The sequence below is a fragment of the Capsicum annuum genome, chromosome 12 (assembly GCF_002878395.1).
Source record: "Capsicum annuum cultivar UCD-10X-F1 chromosome 12, UCD10Xv1.1, whole genome shotgun sequence".
Lineage (NCBI taxonomy): Eukaryota > Viridiplantae > Streptophyta > Magnoliopsida > Solanales > Solanaceae > Capsicum > Capsicum annuum.
This window is the reverse complement of record NC_061122.1, coordinates 130335639-130358835: the sequence shown is the minus strand read 5'-3', so window position 1 is coordinate 130358835 and position 23197 is coordinate 130335639. Positions and strand designations below refer to the sequence as shown.

At 33.1% G+C, this 23197-nt stretch overlaps 1 long non-coding RNA gene across 2 annotated transcripts; it reads left to right on the top strand.

Annotated features, from left to right (window-relative positions):
* The first annotated feature begins 8584 nt into the window (after positions 1-8584).
* LOC107851214 lies at positions 8585-22740 on the top strand. Of its 2 annotated transcripts, none has more exons than XR_007047926.1 (3): positions 8585-8859; positions 16669-16803; positions 21616-21673. It is a non-coding gene; the product is annotated as an uncharacterized LOC107851214 (long non-coding RNA). The 2 variants fall into 2 exon arrangements; XR_007047925.1 differs by lacking the exon at positions 21616-21673 and adding an exon at positions 22410-22740 and having other exon boundaries at positions 8586-8859.
* The last annotated feature ends 457 nt before the right edge of the window (positions 22741-23197 follow it).

Genomic DNA, 23197 nt, shown 5'->3' with positions numbered 1-23197 from the left:
GAAAAGTCGAAGACACACTTAAACTATTGAAGTGACCTAATACACACCTAAACTATTTAAAAGTGAATTTTTTTACACCCTAACATGCATACAACCAGTCTCATGTTGGGAGGTGTTCTGTACTCTCGCCACACATCATCAATATGTCACTGCCACGTCAGATATTATGTGAAAATTACAATAAATAAATTCCATGTCATTATTATTGCTTCTTCCTCACTATACATCATCAATTCACCATTGAAGAACCACCATTAAAGCTACTATCACCCACATTTCCATCACAATTATTTTCACAAAATGCCATTAAATTCAAAGTTACACCCAAATATTTTACTATTAAAACCCGCAACAACGTTTTTACTAGATTTTTATTTTTACCATAATTGTAGATCTTTCATTGGAGACAACTTGTTCATATTTATTTTTCTTCTTTTGTTAATAAATTATTTATTTTTGTTTCATCAGTATCAAAACACACACAAATTTACTTAACAACTCCCATTTTCACTATAATAATGCTAAAAAAGTTCAAATCTTTACAAGAGAAATTTAAGATGACCCACAAAAAATTGAGATCAAAAGTCGCATATTAATTTTCTTCACAAGATCCACCACCATTGTTATTATCGAAATTTACAACAACAATCACCATAAATTTTTGCATTCACCATCAAAATCACAACATTATCATTTTCAATCATCAAAAATAAAAACATACCCACTATTCATTTTTTCATCAATCACCAACTTCACCACTAAATACTGAAGAATAAGCACTCAATTAGTGAGAAAAATAGATCTAATGAAGTAAAATAACTGTGATAAGAAAAATGGAGAAGAGAAAAGGGACAACATGAAAAAAAAGAAGAAGAACAAGAAAAGAAGAAGAACAAGAAAGGTTGCCACTGGCGGAGAGGAGGCTATGCATTTTTTCTTTCCTTTTTTTTTTTCTTTTCTGTTTTGATTTTATTCCAATATAATAAGCAATGTTCATGGAAGATCTACAACTAATACTTCCTACAATATCTATTAAACAATAAAGAGATAAAATTTCAAGTATTGAGCTTAAATTAATTTTCTTGTTTCCTAGAAGAAGAACTTTACCTTGCAACTTATTTAAGTTTTTTTATTAGTAAAAAAGTCCACGTGGCTATATTTCAAAAGAAAAAAATAAAAAATGCGTCTGATTTCTTTTTCTTTTTAGTTTGTTGCCACATCAGCTTCTAGGGTGTAAATAAATTCACTTTTAAATAGTATAAGTGTGTAATAGATTGTCTCAATAGTTTAGGTGTGACTTCGACTTCTCGGGTATACTTAAGGGTGAAAATGATGATTTTTTCCAAATAAATCGCAGCAAAACTGAGCAACATAATGAACAAGAATATGAAATTATAAGACTTTTTATAGCAATAAAGGATTCATAAGCAAAAAAGGACACTAATTAATAAACCAAAAAGGACACTAATTAATATTTTAATAGGATTTTTCATATATTCATATTTTTAATTGTTATTTTCCCATAAAACTACAATAAACATAGTACAAACCCCTTTTTTTTTTTTAGAAAAGCAATGTATAGATTTTTCATATATACCAACAAAACCTTACCATAAATCTAGAAATTCAATTTTGGATAGAAAAGTTATTTTTTATTTTTTTTCATATATTTATTAATTGGAGGAAAAAAGTGAAAAGAAAATTTTGTCTATTTTGAAGTCTTTTAACGAAGGACAAAAAGTTCAAGTAATATTTCTAAAGTCCTTCACACTTATTATATAGACTAGTTTAACTACACGTGCCTTGCACGTGTAATATTTGATTATTTAAAATTAAAATTTTTTATCTACTGTATAGATTTTTATTGAAGTGTACAAAATTCAAATCACTTTTCAAAGATCTTTCACACTTCAATATAATAATGTAAACATAAACATATATTTTAGTTTAAGCATATATATATTTTACCATCAGAAGTTTCAAGTGGTTGATGGATCACTTTTGTGTTTGTCATGTAATACCTCTTTCCCTTGTTGTCAGAGGCTAAGAGAGACACATCAATTTGATCCATATTTGTGGTACGATTATGTTTTTCTATATTTAAAATCTTTTCTTATTTTTAAAGTTAATTTTTTACAAAATCATTGATTACATTCTTATTACGTACTTAAAACTTTTAAAAACTTGGTAGTTCTTAAATTTTTCTTATTCTAACGCTTTGATAATTGTTTCTATATTTTCAAATTCTTTTAAAATCAAATTAAGTTGATTTAAAATTCTTAAATTAATAAAACAAATATTAGTTGTCATTTATTTTGATGACTTAGGAAAGGTCTTACCATAAATATATTTAAGAAAAAATGGTTTATTACCCCCCCCAACCTTTAGTTAAAATTTCGACTACACACTCAACCTTTAAAGGTGACCTATTATCCCCCTAAACTTTTATTTACCGAATTTATTACCCCCTAGTTGCTGACGTGTCAACATAAACCAAGTAATAACAAATCGGTGCATTCCACGCGCCTGGACCCACGCCAATATTCTTCATTTCTAAATAAAAGAAAAAACTTTTTCATCCTTTTATTTTAATCTTCCTCTCTCCTCTCTCTTCTCTTTAAACCTTTTCATCTTCCTCTCTACTCTCTCTCTTATCTCTAAACCAAGATTTCATCTCTTTTCTTTTAAAGATTTTTGTTCTAATCTAAACTTTTGGTTGTGGCTTTTCAAGCAATCATCTTATTGTTGTTATAAGTTCGTGTCTTTTTCTTTACATAACACAAGTTTCTTTTTCAATTTTGTTTCACATTTGATCCAAAATTGGGTAGAAAAAGAAAGTTTCAAGATTACCCTTTTACTATCTTTGGATTCTTGAAAAAGCTTTAGTTTGAAAAAATAATAAGTTTTGGTGACACCCTTTATGCAGATTTTGGATTCTTGAAAAACTTTAGTTTGAAAAAGACAATTAGTTTTGGTGACACCCTTTATGCAAATTTTGGATTCTTGAAAAGGTTGAGTCTTTTTCTTGTTTTCAGATTCTGAAGGTGTTGTATTCTTTAATCATTAGACTAGTTAGGTATATTGGCAGTAGATCTTAAAGGGGTTGGAATATTCTTGATCTTGAAATAGAACCAGTAAGATTTGGTGGAGAAACCACCATTCATCAACACTACAGTTGTTGCAGGTAGTAGGAACGACGAGGGAGATGGTGGAGAAATTTATTGTTATTTTGGAATTTTAACAAAGAATTTGATTTTTAAAATGTCATAATTTTATATACAAATTGAAGAATCATAATTCAAGAGTTAAGGAGGAATTCTAAAATTTCATGGTAAATCCGGTAGTGGCAACGACGGCGGGATGATGGAAAATAATAAACAATACCAAAATTGAAATTTCCAACGATCTTGAAGTCGAAAATAATAAACAACATTGAATTTGAAAATTTTTGAAAACCTTGAAGTGGGAAACAATGACCATATTAATTATTAAATTTTTGACGATCTTAAATCCAAAAATAATAAATAATACCAAATTCAAAATTTTCAACGACCTTGAAGCCGAGAACAATGAATAATACCGAATTTAAAATTTTTGATGGCTTTAAAGTTAGAAACAGTAGAGAATTTTAAAATTTTTGACGACCTTGAAGTCGAAAATAATGAACAATACCCATTTTAAAATTTACGAAGACCTTGAAGTCAGAAATAATGGACAATATCGATTTTAAAATTTTTGATGATCTTGGATAAGTAGAAGTAAAACGGGAAGGTTAAGCGTTTTACACTTGCTTTATAATGGCTAAAAAGTCCCATCGAAGAAGATGAGTTTAGACTGTTGGGACACACACTTTAATAAAATGGAGAAATTAGAAAGAGAAGAGAGAATTGAATAATATATAATATAATGTAATAATTATTATATTATTAAAAATAATGATGTGGCAACTAAAAAATAAAAAATTTAAAGTGAAAAGAGTCAACTAACGCGCCCATGGACAATATAGTCACGTCCATTGACACGTCAGCAACTAGGGGGTAATAAATTCGGTAAAAAGAGTTTAGAGGGGTAATAGGTCTCTTTTAAAGATTGAGTGTGTAGTTGGGATTTCGAATAAAGGTTGCGGGGGGAGGGGGGGGGGGATAGACCATTTTTTCTATATTTAATTAATCTTTAATTCTTAAATATTAGAAAAAATAGTGAAAAGAAGATTTTGTCTAAAGTAAAGACTTTTAGTGAAGGACAAAAATTTTAAACAAATAATTCTAAGACCCTTTACACTTTTAATATATTATAGATTATAGATATAGATTATACATATAGATATAAATTATATATATAGATATAGATATACAACAACAACAATCCAAGGACTAAGGTAGTCATCACAAAAGTTTTCAACTTAATTTAATCTTTTCAATTAATTACTTTTATGTCATGATTTTATCTTTTATAGTAATTTAATTAATTTCTTAATCCTATAATATTGTGACATTTGATTGATATAGATGAAGTTACTTTGTCTTCTTTTTTGCTATATGGGCCTTTACACTTGGTGCATGTGTCATAGTATGAGAAGCGATGATTAAAGTTTTTCTTATAATTTTAATTATTTAATTAACTATTTAAAAAAAATATTGGGAATAGGACAATGGAAATTAGGGAGGAGATTATAATAAAGAATTAAATATTTATCAACAAAGTGGAGTTTAGGTAGTTAATCAATTGAACGATTCAAATTTCCATATTGTTTAACTAATAGACAAATCATTTTCAAAATCTTCCATTATAATGTTCTGTTTCTCATACTTATATATTATTTAATCAAGTCAATTGCAAACTATAAATGTCAAATATCCTTTAATTATTTTAATTATTAAATTACTTGTATTTCATGCTTTACGAAGTACAAGACTAGAAAGCTTTAATTTTTTCCTTTGCTACTCACAAGACCAAAAAGCTTTAATTTGACTATCTTTTGTTAATTTTTAATCAAAATTAATCATATAATTAATTTTTGTAAATGAAAATAACCGTAAAAAAATTAATATTTTATATGAACTTTTTTTAGATTAGTTTAAGGAAAAAATATATTTTGATTGCGGAGACTGTGGAAAACTTTTTTCTATTGCATGAATAATTCATTACTTTTTTTTTATTTCTTAGTATTAGTCTTTAATAATTTACTTTCTATAAGAAAGAGTTTTGTGCAACTACCGTGGGGATGAAGAAGAGGGAAAAAAGAGGGGGTTAAAATTAGTTATTGTATGAGGTTATATTTTATTTCTATCATATCGAGTATTGTTCTAATGTATTTCTTAATTATCTTTTATAAATTGAATAGTATTTTTTGTGGACAATTTTAACCATTGCTTTTGAAAGTATCAAACATATTTCATATACTAAAAACTAAAATTATTGATATAATTAAAAATTAAGGTAATGATATGAATTAAGATCAAATTACTTTTAAATCTCTTTTCTGGTCAATTGAGAATCAATATTTTTAAGCATCAATCATCTAGAGAGAATCAATTGATTCTCGATGTTCATTTTAGTGAGTACAATATTTTTCTTAGTTTGATAAAAAATTACGCTTAAACACCACATTTAGTTAGCATGAATTCTTGTCACGTTAAATTATAAATAAAATCATTTATTTTTCATCACACACAAAAATACTTGAGTAAAATAATTGATCCACTTGATGTCTTTCGTCTTCATCTTCCTGATTGCAAAAATGAACATGAATTGAGAAAATAGAAAAAAAATTAGTTATATGGTCAGAATATAGTTGACTAGTATTTTTCAATTTTTATGATCTTTGCAAGTTATAATTATTTACTACTAATAATAAGAGGGAATAAGCAGGTAGCAGGTTGACACGCCTGTTTGTGCTGCCTGCTTTAGTTGTTTCAATCGTAATTTTACTATATAATCCCTAATTAATTACCATAAGTCATTTAAGTATTAAAAGATTAAAAATATTTAATAAAAAATTTAAAATAGACATTTATGACATGACTATTTCAGTTGCTTCAACTGTGATTTTACTATATTACTCATAATTAATTATTATAAGTAATTTAAGTATTAAAAAATTAATAATATTAAATAAAAATAAATAGACATAAAATAATAAATTATTTTTTGATTTTTTTATAAGTTATTTAAATATTAAAAAATTCTATGCTATGCGAATCCGAATTAGTTGGATACCAATGCGGATACCGAACATCGGATGAGAAACAAAAAAAAATATTAAGAAATTAATAATATTTAATAAAAATATAAAATATATATAAGATGATAGATTATTTTTTGATATTTTAAATTAACTTGACGTCTTATAAATAACCACTTAAAAATATAAATTATTTTTTGATGTTTTAAATTAGCTTGACGTCTTATATGGGATCATTTAAAAAAAATTCACAAGTATTTGTTATAATAATTTTACTATGTCACTTCTAATTAGTAGGACAAAAGAAAATTATAATAAATCACAGTAACTAAAAAAATTATTTAAAAAATATAATCGACTATCAATGTCACAAAAGTTTTAACAACATAAAATATTGTTATACAAATTTCATCAATATAAATATAATAATATATGCCTAACTTAGAATTTATCAACCAACAGTTTAGCAGCTGAAGCAAGCAGGAGGTCGGTATGTCTGCTTCAGTTGCTTCAACTGTGATTATACTGTATTACTCTTAATTCATTATTATAAGTCATTTACATATTAAAAAATTAAAAATATTTAATAAAAAATTTAAAATAGACATTTATAACATTACTGTTTCAGTTATTTCAATTGTGATTTTACTATATCACTTATAAATAATTATTATAAGTCATTTAAGTATTAAAAAATTAATCATATTTAATATAAAAAATAAAATAGACATAAATTAATAAATTATTTTTTGATATTTTTATGTCATTTAAGTATTAAAAAATTAATAATATTTAATAAAATAGATAAAATAAACATAAAATAATAAATTATTTTTTGATGCTTTAAATTAACTTGACATCTTATGCATGACCACTTTAAGAATATAAATTATTTTTCGATGTTTCAAATTAACTTGACATCTTATATGAGACCATTTAAAAAAATTTCATAAGTATTTGTTATAATAATTTTAATATGTCACTTCTAATTAGTAGAACAGAAGAAAAAAATATTATAAATCATAGTAATTAAAAAGATAAATTATTTAAAAAATATAATTAACTATCAATGCCACAAAATTTTTAACAACTTAAAATGTTGTTATACAAATTCCATCAATCTAAATATAATAATATATGTCTAACTTAGAATGTATCAACCAAATAAATACAGGTTTTAACTAAATGATAGAATTATATATAACGTAAATTATTTAAGGATCAACATTGGGCCGTGTGTGACTCTCTTTCTCTCTCTCTCTCTCTCTCTCTCTCTCTCTCTCTCTATATATATATATATATATATATATATATATATATATATATATATATTAAATCATAATATTCATAAAATATCAAATTACTTGAGTTTGGGTATGGGATTAACACGAGCCTTATAAAACTAGACTATATATAAGGAAGAACATCTTATTTTGGTAGTCCTCACATGACTGTATTTTGTCTATTTTATCCTTAATTGAGTTTTAATGATCTTTCAAGATCTCATCAATTTCAGTAAATTTGAACAATTACATAAGCATTTAAAATGCTATACAAAATGATGAGTCATAAAGAAGTGATAGCGACACTATAAAAAAATCTATTTATCCAACTAAATTTAAAATTAATTCAAAATTGTATTGTCGTATTTTATGTGGGATAAAAGTAATTTAATTAAAAAAATTCTTAATCCTCACAAGAAATTTGTGAAACTGTAGTAAACTTGTAAGGACTCATTGAAGAAATATCTACAAAAAGTATTTTATCTAGTTTGACATTTAATAATTTAATTTATCATAAATCATATAATTGTTTGTAGCATAAAATATTTTTATATTAATCAAATATTGTATATTTAAAAAAAAAATGAATTAGCCGATGTAAAGTTTAATTGAGAAAAAATAATGAAATTAATTATACATAAGTAAAAAATCAATTTAGATTGTTAAAGACTTTCATTCAAAAACTTTCAGTGAAATAAAAAGGAGAAATTTTTTTGTGTTTGCATTTTTGTGTGTTCATTTGTTTGAAATTAAACGAAAGACTAAAATATACCATAAAAAATTGTTATTTTTACCTTATAAAATCTTTTTCTCCATCCGTTTTAATTTATTTGTTTGGTCTTGACTTAATACAAAGTTAAAGATAAAAGTAATTAATATTTTTGAATTTTAATGTCTTAAACTAAAAATATGTAGAAAGGACCAAAATATTTATTGATCTTGTTGTCTTAAACATACCATGTAGAAAGTTGAAATTTACCTAAGAAAGAAAAGAGATAGTTTTTTTTAACGAATTAAGAAAATAGGACAAAAATTAAAACAAATATATAATTTAACAACCGTTAACTAATATAATGGTACAAAACAAATAAAAAAAAACAACAAGTTAAGTACAAATATAAATATTAATATAGTTTTGGCCCGGGCTTAACACGATTAAACATACCAGCATATATTCTAGTTGTAGATATAAATTATATCGATTAGTACATTTAAACTAGGGAAATACAAAAATTCTCGAGGTACCCCTGCCAAGCAGAGGAGAAAACCCGGGAGCTCCGCCTCTGTTTTTCTTATTTCCTTTGCACTCAGAGTCTCAAACCCTTCTCCATAGACAAACACCACCGCACGCAATACCTCCAGTTACTTCAGTCCACTACCGGCGATCACCAGGTACTTTTTCATTCATCTCCTTGTTGTTTTCTCTCTTGCACTCTACCTTGTGATGCAACCCCTGTTTCCCAACTCCACTAACCCCTGTAAATTGAAAGTATTTTGCAATTAATACATAATATTGTGGTTTGAGTTTCCATATTTTTGTCGTTGCACTGTAATTCCCACGTAATTGCGCGGGTCGGCACCAACTCATATTGCTTGTGATACCTTAACTGTATTATGCATATGAGATGTTCGACGAATTGCTTGAGTGAGAAGCTCAGTCTTTGGTGAAGTCTGAGTAAACAGCAGACATTGGGAGCTGATTATAAGCAAGTGTGGGGTGCTTTTGGGTACGTCTTAGAGTGCCTTTTCAGCTCGCTCAAGCTGAAAATTTTCCACAACTGAGATAAGCAGTCCTTTGGCATTGTATTGAATGACTGTCATCTAAAAGAAATACGTGACTGTCTTTGGTGTGGCGAATTTTGTGTTTGGAGAGATGCCAAGAGGTTGAATACATTGTGTGATTGCTATCTTGTTTCATAAACATTTTGTTTGACTGTTTATGAATCTGGAATATATAGGTTAAATGACTGATGACTAAGATAACTTTTACCTTATCAACAAAAGAATGTGCAACAATAGGAAGAGTTCTGGTGAGCTCAACAATGGACAAATGGGAACAAAGAAAGAAGAAAAGAGCGAGATAGGAAGAAAGAGAGAGGCAGGAAGAAAGATATTCTTATTCAGCTTGTTCCTTTCTCATCACTGCAACAGGTAACCAAATATAATCCCACGCAGTGGGGTTTAGGGAAGGTAGAATGTATGCAGACCTTACTCCTGCCTTAGTGGTAGAGAAGCTATCTCCAATAGACCCTCAATTTGAGAAAAATCTTCCAAAGTAGTCCAAACAAGAAGTAACAGAAGTACAAAAACAACACATGTAACCAAAAAGAAACTACAACAAAATAATATGATGGTCAAAGTACAAGAAACAACAAATAACAATAGAAATTGAAGGAAAAGAAACTACTGGAGCAATACTATAACTACTAGCATGGACAGATAACACGACAATGCGTTGCTACATACTAACTTTCTACCCTAATCCGTCCTCCACAACTTTCTATCTACGATCATGTTCTTAGTAATCTAAAATTATGCCACGTCTTGTCGAATCACCTTTATCAAAACTTCTTCGGCCTACCTCTACCTCTACTGAAACTATCCTTAGCCATCATCTCAGACCTTCACACTGGGGCATTCAGACATCTTCTCTTCACATACCCGAGCCATCTCAATCTCACTTCCCATAGCTTGTCCTCCACCAAAGTCACTCCCATATTGTCCCAGATATCCTCATTTCTAATCCTATCTCTCCTAGTATTGCCATATATCCATCACATCATCCTTATTTCTGCAAATTTCAACTTCTGAATATGAGAATTCTTGACTAGTTAATACTCCGTTCGATACAACATAGTTGGTTGAATTACCACTCTGTAGAACTTGCCTTTAAGTTTTGGTGGCACTTTCTTATCACACAAGTCTTCAGATGCGAGCCTCCATTTCATCTACCTTGCACCAATACGGTGAGTGATATCCTCATCAATCTCCTAATAACCTTGGATTATAGACCCAAGAACTTGAAACTTCCTCTCTTTTGGATGACTTGTACATGAAGTCTTACTTATACATCCACCTCATGCTTTACGTCACTGAATTTGCACTCAAAGTACCATCTTGGTCTAAGTTGCTCGTACTCTTCCAAATTGAGACCGCTCTCATGTCAGATCCTCCGGAAAACACTATTTTTGAAGGATTCAACACACCCTCGATGACTTTTTTGAAGAGTCTACGCAACATACATCTTAGTCTTGCTCAATCCGAACTTTTAAGATTCTAGGGTCCGTCTCGAAACCTCTCTCTTATCGTTATCTCTATTGTAAGTCTCGTGAATCAAGATTATGTCATCTGGAAATAACATACACCATGGAATCTCACCTTAAACTATGTCCTTTCTCATACATTGTTCACTATTATTTACTATGAATAATTATTTACTAGATTTGAGTTGTGTCTATTTTTGAGAATTAATTTGGATTTATGTCTGGTCACTCGACGGCACAGGCAATTCACCTTATGTGGAGACTGGTGGAGCAGTATAGGGAGGGGAAGAGGGACTTATATATGGTGTTCATCGACTTGCAAAAGGCGTACGACAGTGCCTAAGGAGGTTCTTTGGAGATGCTTGGAGGCAAGAAAGGTCTCGGTGGCGTACATCAGATCATTTAAGGACATGTATGATGGAGCAAAGACTCGGGTGAGGATGGTGGGAGGAGATTCAGGGCATTTCCCTGTCTTGATAGGGTTGCACCAGGGATCAACTCTTAGTCTATTTTTATTCGCCTTGGTGATGGATGCGTTGACGCGACGTATCCAAAGAGAGGTGTCTTGGTGTATGCTATTTGTGGATGAAGTAGTGTTGATTGATGAGACATGTAGGAGTGGGGGTGGGGTGTTAATGATAAATTGGAGGTTTTGAGACAAACCCTAGAGTCTAAAGAGTTCAGGTTGAGTAGGACCAAGACGGAGTAGTTAGAATGCAAGTTTAATGACTTGAGGCAGGAGGACGAGGTGGTCGTGAAGATGGATTCCCAGGTTATTTGTAAGAGGGATAGTTTTAATTATCTTGGGTCTATGATTCATAGAAATAGAGAGATTGACGAGGATGTCTCTCACAGTATTGTGGTAGGATGGATGAAATGGAGGTTCACCTCGAGAGTTTTGTATGATAACAAGGTGCCTACCAAGCTTAAAGGCAAATTCTATAGAGTTGCACTTCGTCCAGCCATGCTATATGGCGTGGAGTGTTGGCTAGTCAAGAACTCTCACATCCAAAAGTTGAAGGTGGCGGAAGTGAGGATGTTGCATTGGATGTGTAGACTTACTATGGGTGACAAGGTTAGGAAGAAGACTATTCGATAGAAGGTAGGAGTGGCGTCAGTGGAGTACAAGATGTCAGAAGTGAAGTTGAGATGGTTTAGTGTGTGATGAGGAGGGGCACTGATGCCCAGTCGTAGGTGTGAGAGGTTGGCCGTGAATGGTTTCAGATGAGGTAGAGGTAGGCCGAATAAATACTGGAGAGAGGTGATTAGACATGACATAGAGCAGTTACAACTTAAAGAGGACATGAACCTAGATAGGAAGGTATGGAGGATGCAGATTAGGTTAAAGAGCTAGTGCGTGTGGGTGAGTCATAGTCAGTAGTTAGGAGTGTATTGGTGTAGCTTGGCTAATAGTCTTAGGGCTTTGTATATAGGTTTCAGCTTCTAGTTAAGAGGGTTGGGGGAAGGTGTGTGCCTTTAGGTTGCTAGTGTATTGTTTCATATTTTATTACGACTATGTTTGCTGTTCTTTTATTCTGAGCCGGGGGTCTATCGAAAACCACCTCTCTATTTCTTCGGAGGTAGTGGTAAGGACTGCGTACATTTTACCCTCCCTAGACCCCACTATGTGGGAATATACTGGGTTCGTTGTTGTTGTTGTTAGACAGCTGTCCCTACTATGACATCAAACCTACAACCCAAATAAAAATTAACATATGGTCACCAATTAGCTAGTAGCCATTTGGGTCTATTCTGGGTTAACTAGACATCAAAGACTAAAAGCTAAGGATTAACTAGTAAATTAAAAATTAACTACATACCCCTAAATCGTTACTCCTTTCCCCTTATAACAACCTTGTCCTCCACACTGAAAATGTGAAGATAGAAATGATGAGGCCAGTGATATTTTGCTGCAATGCTCCAGTGATTCTTTTTGACAATTATGGAATGCTCCATGGTTTAGAAGCCTCAAAAGGCTATGCAAGAGTGCTGCAGCTTTTCTTGAGGTGGAACCAGTTTCCTTGTCAAATGCTTCAGGCCTTTGATCAGTAATTAGCTTTAAGGTGTAGCTAAGTGCGTCCTTATAGTAAATTACTACTGCTGCAAATATTCCATAACTTGCTTTAGCTCATGCAATTTCACCTTCCAGTAAGAAAGCTTGACTTGGGAGTTCCAGAATTCAATTTTAAGGACGACACAATGATGGAAGAAATTAACCATCCTCTTCCTTCCATCAATCATAAGCTTCACTACCATTCAGACAAAACGAAAGAGATAACACTTTATAAACTTGGCCATATGGATAGCTCTTGTTAGCTTCAATGCTGCACCAAAGTAATTGAGCAAGATTCTTGATCATAGAAGTAATACTCATTTCAACAATATTTAAATTAGAAATTTTTGCTCTGATGTCAGCCCCTAGCACTTCGAGCAAATCCAAATTCCTCCTTTTGATTTGAACATTCAAACTACAAGTATGTGATATCCACAATTTTATCTGGCAGCGACTGTGGCGTCGCTCAATAGTTTTCTGTAGCACAAACAAGTATGTGTCCAGGAGCAATCCTTGAGGTCCGACTGATGAGCTCTAAATGGCTCAACTTTATTTTTTTGTGCCAAATGTTCCCAAGTCTCCCCATCACTTTCCATTTTAGATGATCTATTAAAATCTATATGTAGAACCGTTTCCTCTATCAGCTGCATCATCTCAAGTATAGCCAACTTCGGAGTAATAGAAGACTCCAAGTAGAGACTCCTATGACTCATAATTCTTTTAGCAATAGTGATTGCAACTTCCAGTTGTTTGTTGGGTTCGCGGAAAGAGATAAGCTTCAATGGTTAATTGCAACAAGTACACATTTTGTATTTTCACAAAGTTATGATGTATACTTGAGAAATGACATGAATCTTTCGCTATAGGGTCTTGTGTTATTTCAAAGTAAGAGTCGTTCAAGCTTCATCAGACCAATGTTTAGGAGCCAAATGATGCTTCCTGAATTCTTTTGCTGCAGATGACATCATTTCTGTGGTAAACTAGGCTAAAAGATGTTTTGTGTGTTTTTGGTATCTGGTATGTACAGGGTTAGTAGCCCTCTTATAGGTAAGTAGTATGTCACTCTTGTGTCCATCAGCATTGTAGTGCTCTACTTGATGTGTTTCGTATGCCATCCCTTGTAACACCTCAAAAGTTTTTGAATCCAAGTTTAATACTTTAATCGAGCATGACCCTGAATTTATAAAGAGTCACGGGCTGGACGTATTTTAAGGAGAATCATAGTGTATACATATGCATATAATTATAGAGTATATAAGTTATATGGTTGCTGCTAGTAGGGAAAGAAAGAGAGAACTGAAAAGTATTAAACTTTGATTTGCTACCTCCAAGTAGGGCCCACTTTAGTTCCTCAAATTTACTGAAGTGAAGTAAGTAATAAGGGGAAACAAAAAAAGGATTTTGGTTTTGGGGAAACTAACGTATAGTACTAGTACTTAACAAGAAAAGAATTGTAAATGGGAAAAATGAAAAAATTAAAGAAAAATACTAGTGACATAGATATTACTATTATTCCTCTGTTTCTTCTTTCCCACCAACTAAGAAAAATCAAAGGATTTAAGAGAAAACAAGAGGCGGCAACTAGAGTACTAGTACATCAATTTCTTCTCCTTCTCTCGACATCTAAGAAATCACTGAAGGAGGAAGGGAGGAAAGGATTCTTATGATAATTAACAATGAGGGAAGAGAACATGCCTTAAACCAAGATGATGACAAAAATAAATCACCAAGACAAGTCCCAAATCGATCCTTTAGTTGAAACCCTATCTTCCCTTGCCCAAAAGTTCTTGAGAGAATTCTGGAGTGTTTTAGAAAAGTTTATAAGGGTTAATGAATGGAATAATAGTGTAAATAACCTCCCACATAGGTTAGAAGTCAAGGGACGTTATTAGTATAAGTGGGGAAATGTCAAGAATACCCTCACTTAAGTTGCACCAAAATCCCATCACAGGGGTACGATTGACCCATACGAGTCGTTCCCTCCAATACGATTGGTATCCTTTACTCGTATCCTGGCCTCAACTCTCGGATCCAACACTGTCTAGCATATGAATCATCCCACCAAGTCATGATCACAACATACGATCCATAACCATGACCCGTATCCCTAGCAAAATAAAATAGTAGGAGGATTGGACATTGTCTATCATATGAGTCCATGGTATGACTTATACCCTCGCTTACGTTCACAGTGAGCCACTCGTACTCAGATCCAACCCAAGTAACTAAGTCTAAGATTAAGTTTAGGAACCAAATGATCCGTAACCACCAATGCAACTCGTAACCCTAAGTCGTATCCTTTCTATTAACCAAAATCCATCCCACCAATCAACACTGGTCAGTATACGACTGGACCATACCATCCGTACAACAACATACAACTTATACCCTTAAGTCGTATTGGGTCCAGAGACCAAAATTCCAGGAAATTTTCTTAGGGTCAAAACCCAAGGGTGTTACAGTCTCCCCCACTAGGAGCATTCATCCCCAAATGACGGACAATGTAGGGGTAACCACACGCACGAGTCATTTGCTTTATCAAATATATATATTCCCAATCTTTAAAAAAGTTTGATAACAAAGAGGAAAAGATACTAATCTTTCCTTTAACAAACTCAGAAAATAAAGATGTGTTGAAGACACATACCTTCCGCACGAATTTTAGAAGCAGAAAATAAATGCGGATATTTGGACTTCATGTCCTCCTCTGCTTCCCATGTATCTTCTTCCACCTTATGGTTCCGCCAAATAACCTTAATCAAAGCCACATCCTTGGTCCGCAATCGATAAACCTTCCTATCCAAGATCTCAATCGGGACCTTTTCATAAGGCAAAGAATCCATGAGACCCAATCTTTCCAAAGGAACAACCGAAGAAAGATCACCAATTTACTTCCTCATCATGGAAACATGAAAGACCGAAGAACCAAGCTCAAGCTAGAAGGCAACTCCAGCTCATAAGAAATATTACCAACTCTTCGCAAAATCTCATAAGGGCCCACATATCAAGGACTGAGCTTCCCCTTCTTGCCAAACCGCATTACTCCCTTCATGGGAGATACTTTGAGGAAAACCTTATCCCCAACCTCAAATTCCAAGTCTCTACACCTAACATCTGAATAGGACTTTTGGTGACTTTGGGCAGCCTTAAGCTTATCTCGAATCACCTTTACCTTCTTCATAACCTGGTAAACCAAATAAGAACCAAATATGTCTGTCTCACTAAGTTTAAACCAACCAATAGAAGAAATACACCTCCTACCATAAAATGCCTCAAAAAGGGACATACTAATATTTAATAATAGCTATTGTTGTAAGCAAAGTCCACCTTAGGTAAATGCTTGATGTTGGGTGTATTTATGGATTCTAGGGTCGCTATTCTAGTCGTTTTAGCCTTGTTTTAAGGATGATTCTATGCTATATTGGTAGATAATGAGATAAATGTGTAACAAAGTGTGAAAACATGTTTTCAATGGTTACAAGTGTTTTCTAACAAGTTTGTACTTCAAAGAGTCAATTAGAGTTCAATTGGAGAAACTAGTGTTACTAGCTTGAGCTAGTTGCTTGTCTAGTCTAACTTATTGGATTCTTTGGTGCTTCAAGTATTCCTTGTGGTTTTTAATGATGTTATTATATGTGTAACAACTTGTTATAAGTGTACAAAGTTCAATTGAGTCAAGGAAGGAGTCAAAACATTGAGTGGAAGATCATGGAAATTTGCCTAGTCTAAGCTCTTATTTTGATTCATCATTATGGATATATCATTGTTTGTAACTCTAATTCGTGTATTGTATTCTTGTAGGATCCTTTGTGAGCTCTTATTTTGATTCATCATTATGGATATATCATTGTTTGTAACTCTAATTCGTGTGTTGTATTCTTGTAGGATCCTTTGTGAGCTTAATATGATGATATATGGATGATATATATGCTTGAAAATCATTGGAAAGACACCACAAGACAAGGTATGAAAGGAGAAAGGACCAATACTTAGCCGAAATTTAGAGGACAACCTCTAGAGGTACCATGCGCACCATGCGATTAGCATGCATCACATGCTCTATTACTATGGATTAGAGGGTGCGACTTATGCCCCATTCCATAGGAATAGAGAGTAAGATGAGAATCTATATAAATTTCTTGGAGAACTTTTCAATAGCACGATTTAAGACTTGAAAGAATGGAGACATTTTCTAAATGCCCTGTAGCCTCTCGAAGAAAAGTATAGACATCTCCGTACCATTCCGCAAGACTCTAATAGACACGGTTCATAGACACCCTAGGACACTTGAACTCTGTGCTCTGATACCAAGTTTGTAACACCCCAAAATTGGATCCTGAGACTTCACACGGTGCTTAGGATCACAAGTGAACCCAAGCTAACCCTTCTACTGGCATAACTCATAAGCAATTGAAAAAAAGTATAAATCTATACAAATCTGCAGAAAATAACTCTTTTCTGAATATTATAGATACAAAACTAAATTTACAAGATTACAACTCTGCTTTTACAACCAAAATTGAAATGGAATACATTAACTTCTATTGACTGTCTATGAAGCCTCTACTAGTACTGACTGTAGGTAGCTGGGTCATGACTCCCAACTAACCCAACTCAATATGATTGAATAAAGAAAATACAACACTTCTCGAACTATATAACTAACTCAAGCCCTTAAATCAAAAGAACTCATCACCTGCTGACTGGATGTCGTGAACTGACTGGATCTGAAGATATACACTATACCTTGTACCTACATTCCAAGAAAATATAGCCCATATACAAATATATAGGTCGGTACCATGGAAATGTACCGAGCATATGGGGGTGTAATGCATATATAAAATAATGTCGTAATATCATCACAGTTTATAAAATTATGCATGCTAATATAAACGATTCACTTAGCTCGAATTAAAATCATCATAATCATAAGAGATTAAAATATATCGGGTGAAATATGTGAGTTATCATAATAAATCTCAATTCACTTCTATCTCGATTCTAAATTATTAAAGCAATCAAATATCATAACAATTCTCTTTGGAATATATGTTCATTAAATCTTTCGAAAACAATGACTTTCTCAAATTCATTCTTTCAAACAAATATATTTTCTTCTCAGATAGAAGAATAACACTTTTCATATTAGAAAGGAGAATACACACACACATTGGGTGATCTCATAACCGACATAAACCATGTGAGCGACATGGAGTCTAACGTACAACCCACATTGGGGAGAGCTGTCCTATCCTTGCCATCAGAGTAGGACTATAAGTATCAAATCCAAAAACTAGTGATCACTATATATAATCAGCCTCAATTTCGGATCCTACGGGGGCACGTAGTTATAGGGAAGTACCAACACAGCTATACCTCCCACTCGGTGCTAAAGACTGCTCCCGGACTTAGCTCAGATATTTTCAAAGAAAATCCACCATAAAATAATTCAGCAATTCACAACGGGAGCCATCATGCTACCCCTTTTTCGTAATAAATCAAAATGTGGATTTCTTTTCTCATTCGAGTTCAAAAATAACTCTTTCAAGACCAAAAGGTCAAATCATTCAAATCTCAAGGTGTGCATAACACTTTACTTTCACAAAAATTATAATTCTCAAATAGGGTTCAAAACCCATATATCAATACTTGAGCAAAATATTTCAAGATTCACACTTTATGTAGCAAACATGTATAATTCATATGAAAATTTGGAGATTCAACTTCAAACATGATATTAATATCAAAACTCAAGGAATTTATCTTCAAGACATCATAAAAATATAATAGTATTTTGAACAAGAACGTAGGATAATAGTTTCTATCTCAAATTCATATCAAAGCATGTAAAATCTATATCTTTGTAAAATAATACAAATTTTGGGCACAAGAACGAAAGAATGTTCTTGTTGAAAAACCCCACATACCTTACAATTAAAGCTTTGAATGAAATCTTGACCTTGGGACTCTATTCGTGAAAATAATGAGTGTTTCTTGTATCCCTCGGAATGGGGATTCCGAATCTCAAAGACTTATTGAAAACTCATGGTTGAATCTTGAAATATTTGAATTTTTAGGTTGAAACCCTAATGAATGTTCTTGGTGATTTTGAGAGAAAGTAAACTTATTTTGGTGTTATGAGATTTTAATCCCGTGTTATAGACATATATAGGGGTGTTTTTGGCACTTGGAAGTGAGGTATGCGGCGCATTGCTTATCGCACACATTTAAGTATGCGCTACATTATTTATCGCACACATTTAAATATGCACCGCATTGATTATCGCACATATTTAAGTATGCACCGCATTGATTATCGCACACATTTAAGTATGCGCCACATTGTTTATCGCACACCTATTCCAGTAGCCACGTGCGATTGGTTAGGCAACGCACTCTGCTTTGCAAAGCCATAACTCCTTGCTCGGGTGTCAAATTTTGATGAAATTAGTATCATTGGAAAGCTAATTCAATTATCTACAACTTGATAGGTCTTGGGATGATAAATTCCATGTATATTAAGAGATATTCAAGTTTGAAGTTGACCCTTGTAGAATTGAATGTCAAACTTTGGATGAATCAATTGGTCTTAGCTCAGCTTTGTTCTAGGTCATTGCTATGAATATTTTTCACCTCTAAACTACTCCATAGACTAAGATAATGATCATGCAACTTGTATTCATGTGAGAATCACTTGGATTAGAGCTTAGACGCTTAGGAACGATGGTTAGAATTCCAATACAAAAATACGGGGTATTACATGATGGTACCCTGATCGAAGATGTATCATGGAAAAGAACTTGGCACATTACAACTGGTAAAATAGATCATATATCCTTAAACAGGATACTTGTTCTTGACCGTCACCTTGTTCAACTACCTAAAGTCAATGCACAGCTGAAGGGAACCATCTTTCTTGTACACAAACACCGGTGCACCCCAAGGAGATACACTAGGATGAATAAACCCCTTATCCATAAAATCCTTAAGTTGCTCCTTGAGTTACCTTAACTCATCCAGAGCCATTCTATATAGAGGAATAGAAATTAGACGAGTATCCAAAATTAAATCAATACCAAACTCTATTTCCTTATTTGAAGAAACACCAAGAAGATCATCCAAAAATACCTCTAGAAACTCATTAATAGCTGGAAATAACTGGACAGAAGGACCTTTCGAGTTAGAATCCTTAACCCAGACTATGTCATAAAAACAACCTTTAGAGATTAACCTCCGAGCTCTTAGATAACAAATAAAACTCCCCCTGGGAGATAAAGAAATAACCTCCCACTCTATAACCGGTTCACCAGGGAACCTAAAGATAACTTTATGGGTCTAACAATCCAAGGATGTGTAAAAAGAGTGCAGCCAACCCATACCCAGAATGACATAAAAATCCACTATATCCAACTTAAATAGATCCACCAAGGTTTGCTTGCCACCAACAGATACCACAAACCCCCTATAGACTTTCTTAGCAATAACTGAGTTACCTACTGTAACACCCCGTACTTAATTACGTGCATTAGTCATTGTTATATGTGTTGGGGTATATGTATTGATCCTAAGTTAGGTATATATGAGTTTAAGTATGAGTATTGATTATTTTGAGATGGTTTCAAGTGTATAGTTTGATTATAGGTGTATAGGAATCGACTTTATTTATATCGGAATTTTCCCGTCGATGGTTCCATACGAAGGTTATTGAATAAGCTTTCCAACGATATAAAGATTTCCAAAAACGGATAAGTTTCGGATATAAGCGAGCTCGTTCGAAACTTTAAAACGGTGGCCGGGATGTGAACAGTAAAATGTGCAGGAAACTACTGAGGCCTGCCAGTTTTTTGGGTCAACTTTGAACGATCATAACTCCCTCAATATAATGAACTGGTTGAGCTACCATATATCAAAAGAAAGATCTTTGAGTCTTCTTTCCAATGAAATTGGTTTCATCCAAATCCAACATCTGAGTAAGGAGTTATACTCGTTTTACTTCAGCCTCTCAAAACAGATTTTTAGGGTCAACTTCAAACGATCATAACTACTTGTACAGGACGAACTGGGTGGATTAATTTATATTAAATAAAAGACCTTTGAATTATCTTTCTAACGATACCAATTTCACCCAAATCCGATATCGGAGCAAAGAGTTATGGCCGATTTACTTTAGCCTATCAAAACAGTCCACCATGGACAGATTCGGATTTACTTAAATTTTTAAGGGCAATATGGTCATTTTCCATCACCTCATGGACGAAAATTGGTCATTATATACATATACTTATCCTTATATCCACCATTTATCATCCAAATCATTGAAGAATAAGAAACCCTAGCCTAAGTTCAACTCCAATTATCTTGTGATTCAACCGTAGAAAATCCAAATTGATTCCGTAGTTGTGTTCACCGTCTCAAGGGCTTCGAGAAGCACCCCTTATTTGTGCCAACAGGACTTCGAAATCAAAAGGGCCATTTTTTTTGGTAAGGATGTAAATTATGTTGGTGTTATTTATATGGATATGTATATATATATATATATATGCATGTGAGCATAAGAAGTATGTTATTTGATTGTTGTTGAAAGATGATTGGAAATGATGTTGGATTATTCTTGTGCATGGTTGGATTATGTTAAATTGTGAAGGAATTTGGGGTGATGATGTGGTATTGATGATGTGGTATTGAGATGATGATTATATACATATACACACATAAACCTATTGTTCAAGTTGGTTTTTGGAATGTTTTGCAAATATTGGTAGTATGGAATTATGGAAGAGAATTGTGGTGTTGGGTTGCTAATATTAGATGCCAAACATTTCATTGTAGATAAGTGATTTGTAAAGGCGGGAAGTTGTGTTGAATTGGTAGCTGAATCTACAACGAGGTATGTAAAGCATACTCTAACAATGTTCTTTGGCATGAAAACACCAATGTTCCATCAAGTAAGATTCCGAGGTTGTCCAAAAACATGTATTGTTCTACGTTACCAACGAAGTTGTTTCCATCCTATAAAGTGTCAAAATGTTCATTGATATACCAAAAGGCTCTTATTTCATTGTTGTGATATTGATGATTCTGAAACATATTGTTGATGTACCAATGAGTCCTTATTACATCGTTATTGTATAGAAGGTCTATTACTTGGTTCCTATTGATGTATCATTGTTTCAAGGTATCAAAAATGTGGTGACGACCGAAATAACAATCTCAAAGATTAATTGAACTAAGTGATGAAAGTTCTCTCTTATCGGGTGGTATCCCAGGGGCATAAGCCTAGCATGGGTCGATCCCTATTTCATGTGTTTATGGGTGGTATCCCAGGGGCATAAGCCTAGCATGGGTCGATCCCAGTTGATATGTACTGGAGGCATCCTAATGGTCACAGTACAGTACAGTAATGATTACAAAGACGATAAGAACGAAGGTAAAGTGATTGAATAAATACAATGTACAGGTTGTCACAAGTTCTAGTAAGTGTGGTCCACTCCTATTACGACTTATTCACTTGTTTCTGATTTCTATTGAGCTCCTATATCATATGTGATTATTTACAGCTTTACATACTCAGTACATATTTCGTACTGACGTCCCTCACGGGGGACCTGTATTTCATGCTGCAGGCACAGGTACCTCAACTCATACACCGCACAAGTAGGAGCCAGGTCATACAGCTATTGTTGGTGAGCTCCAGTTTGCTTCGGAGCTTTCCGAGTCGGTTCCTTATGTTTTGTTATTGTACATGAGTCACGTGTGGGCGGGGGTTTGTCCCGACCCTAGTTATGTCATGTATATCCTAGAGGCTTTGTAGACATAAGGAAGGGTAAAGTCATGGAAGTTTATATAGTAACGTTATATTTGTATATGTGGTGGCCCCGACGGCCAAGTATTATATATATATATTTGTGCGTGTTGTGCTGATACAGGTAATTAGACCTTTCTATATGCAACGAAGTGCTGTCCAATTTTTTTGGTGACATGTAAGTGAAAGTACAGGTATTTGAACGGGTTCTCCCGGGCCTTCTCGGCTTCGGGTGCCAGTCCGGCCCGATGGGATTTTGGGGCGTGACACCTACTAGGGTAGAAACAAAAAAGGGATTTGAAATAACTTTTGGTTGAAACCAAAAGATACACCAGCATAAGGAGTCACATAGGAAAAACTGGACCCCAAATCAAGAAAATAATATACTTCATAAGAGAAAAGTTGTAACGTAGTAGTAATGACATTAGGTGATCCCTTAGATTCCTATCAAGTCGCCAAAGCATACAACCTATTTCGACTAACACTAGAATGAGGAAGAGTAATAGAAGTAGATGCAACACTACCAGGTGTAGGACCAGAAGATGAAGCCATAGGAATCTTATTCGCCCCTATAGCAACCTTATTAACTGTCCTACCTGTCTATATTTG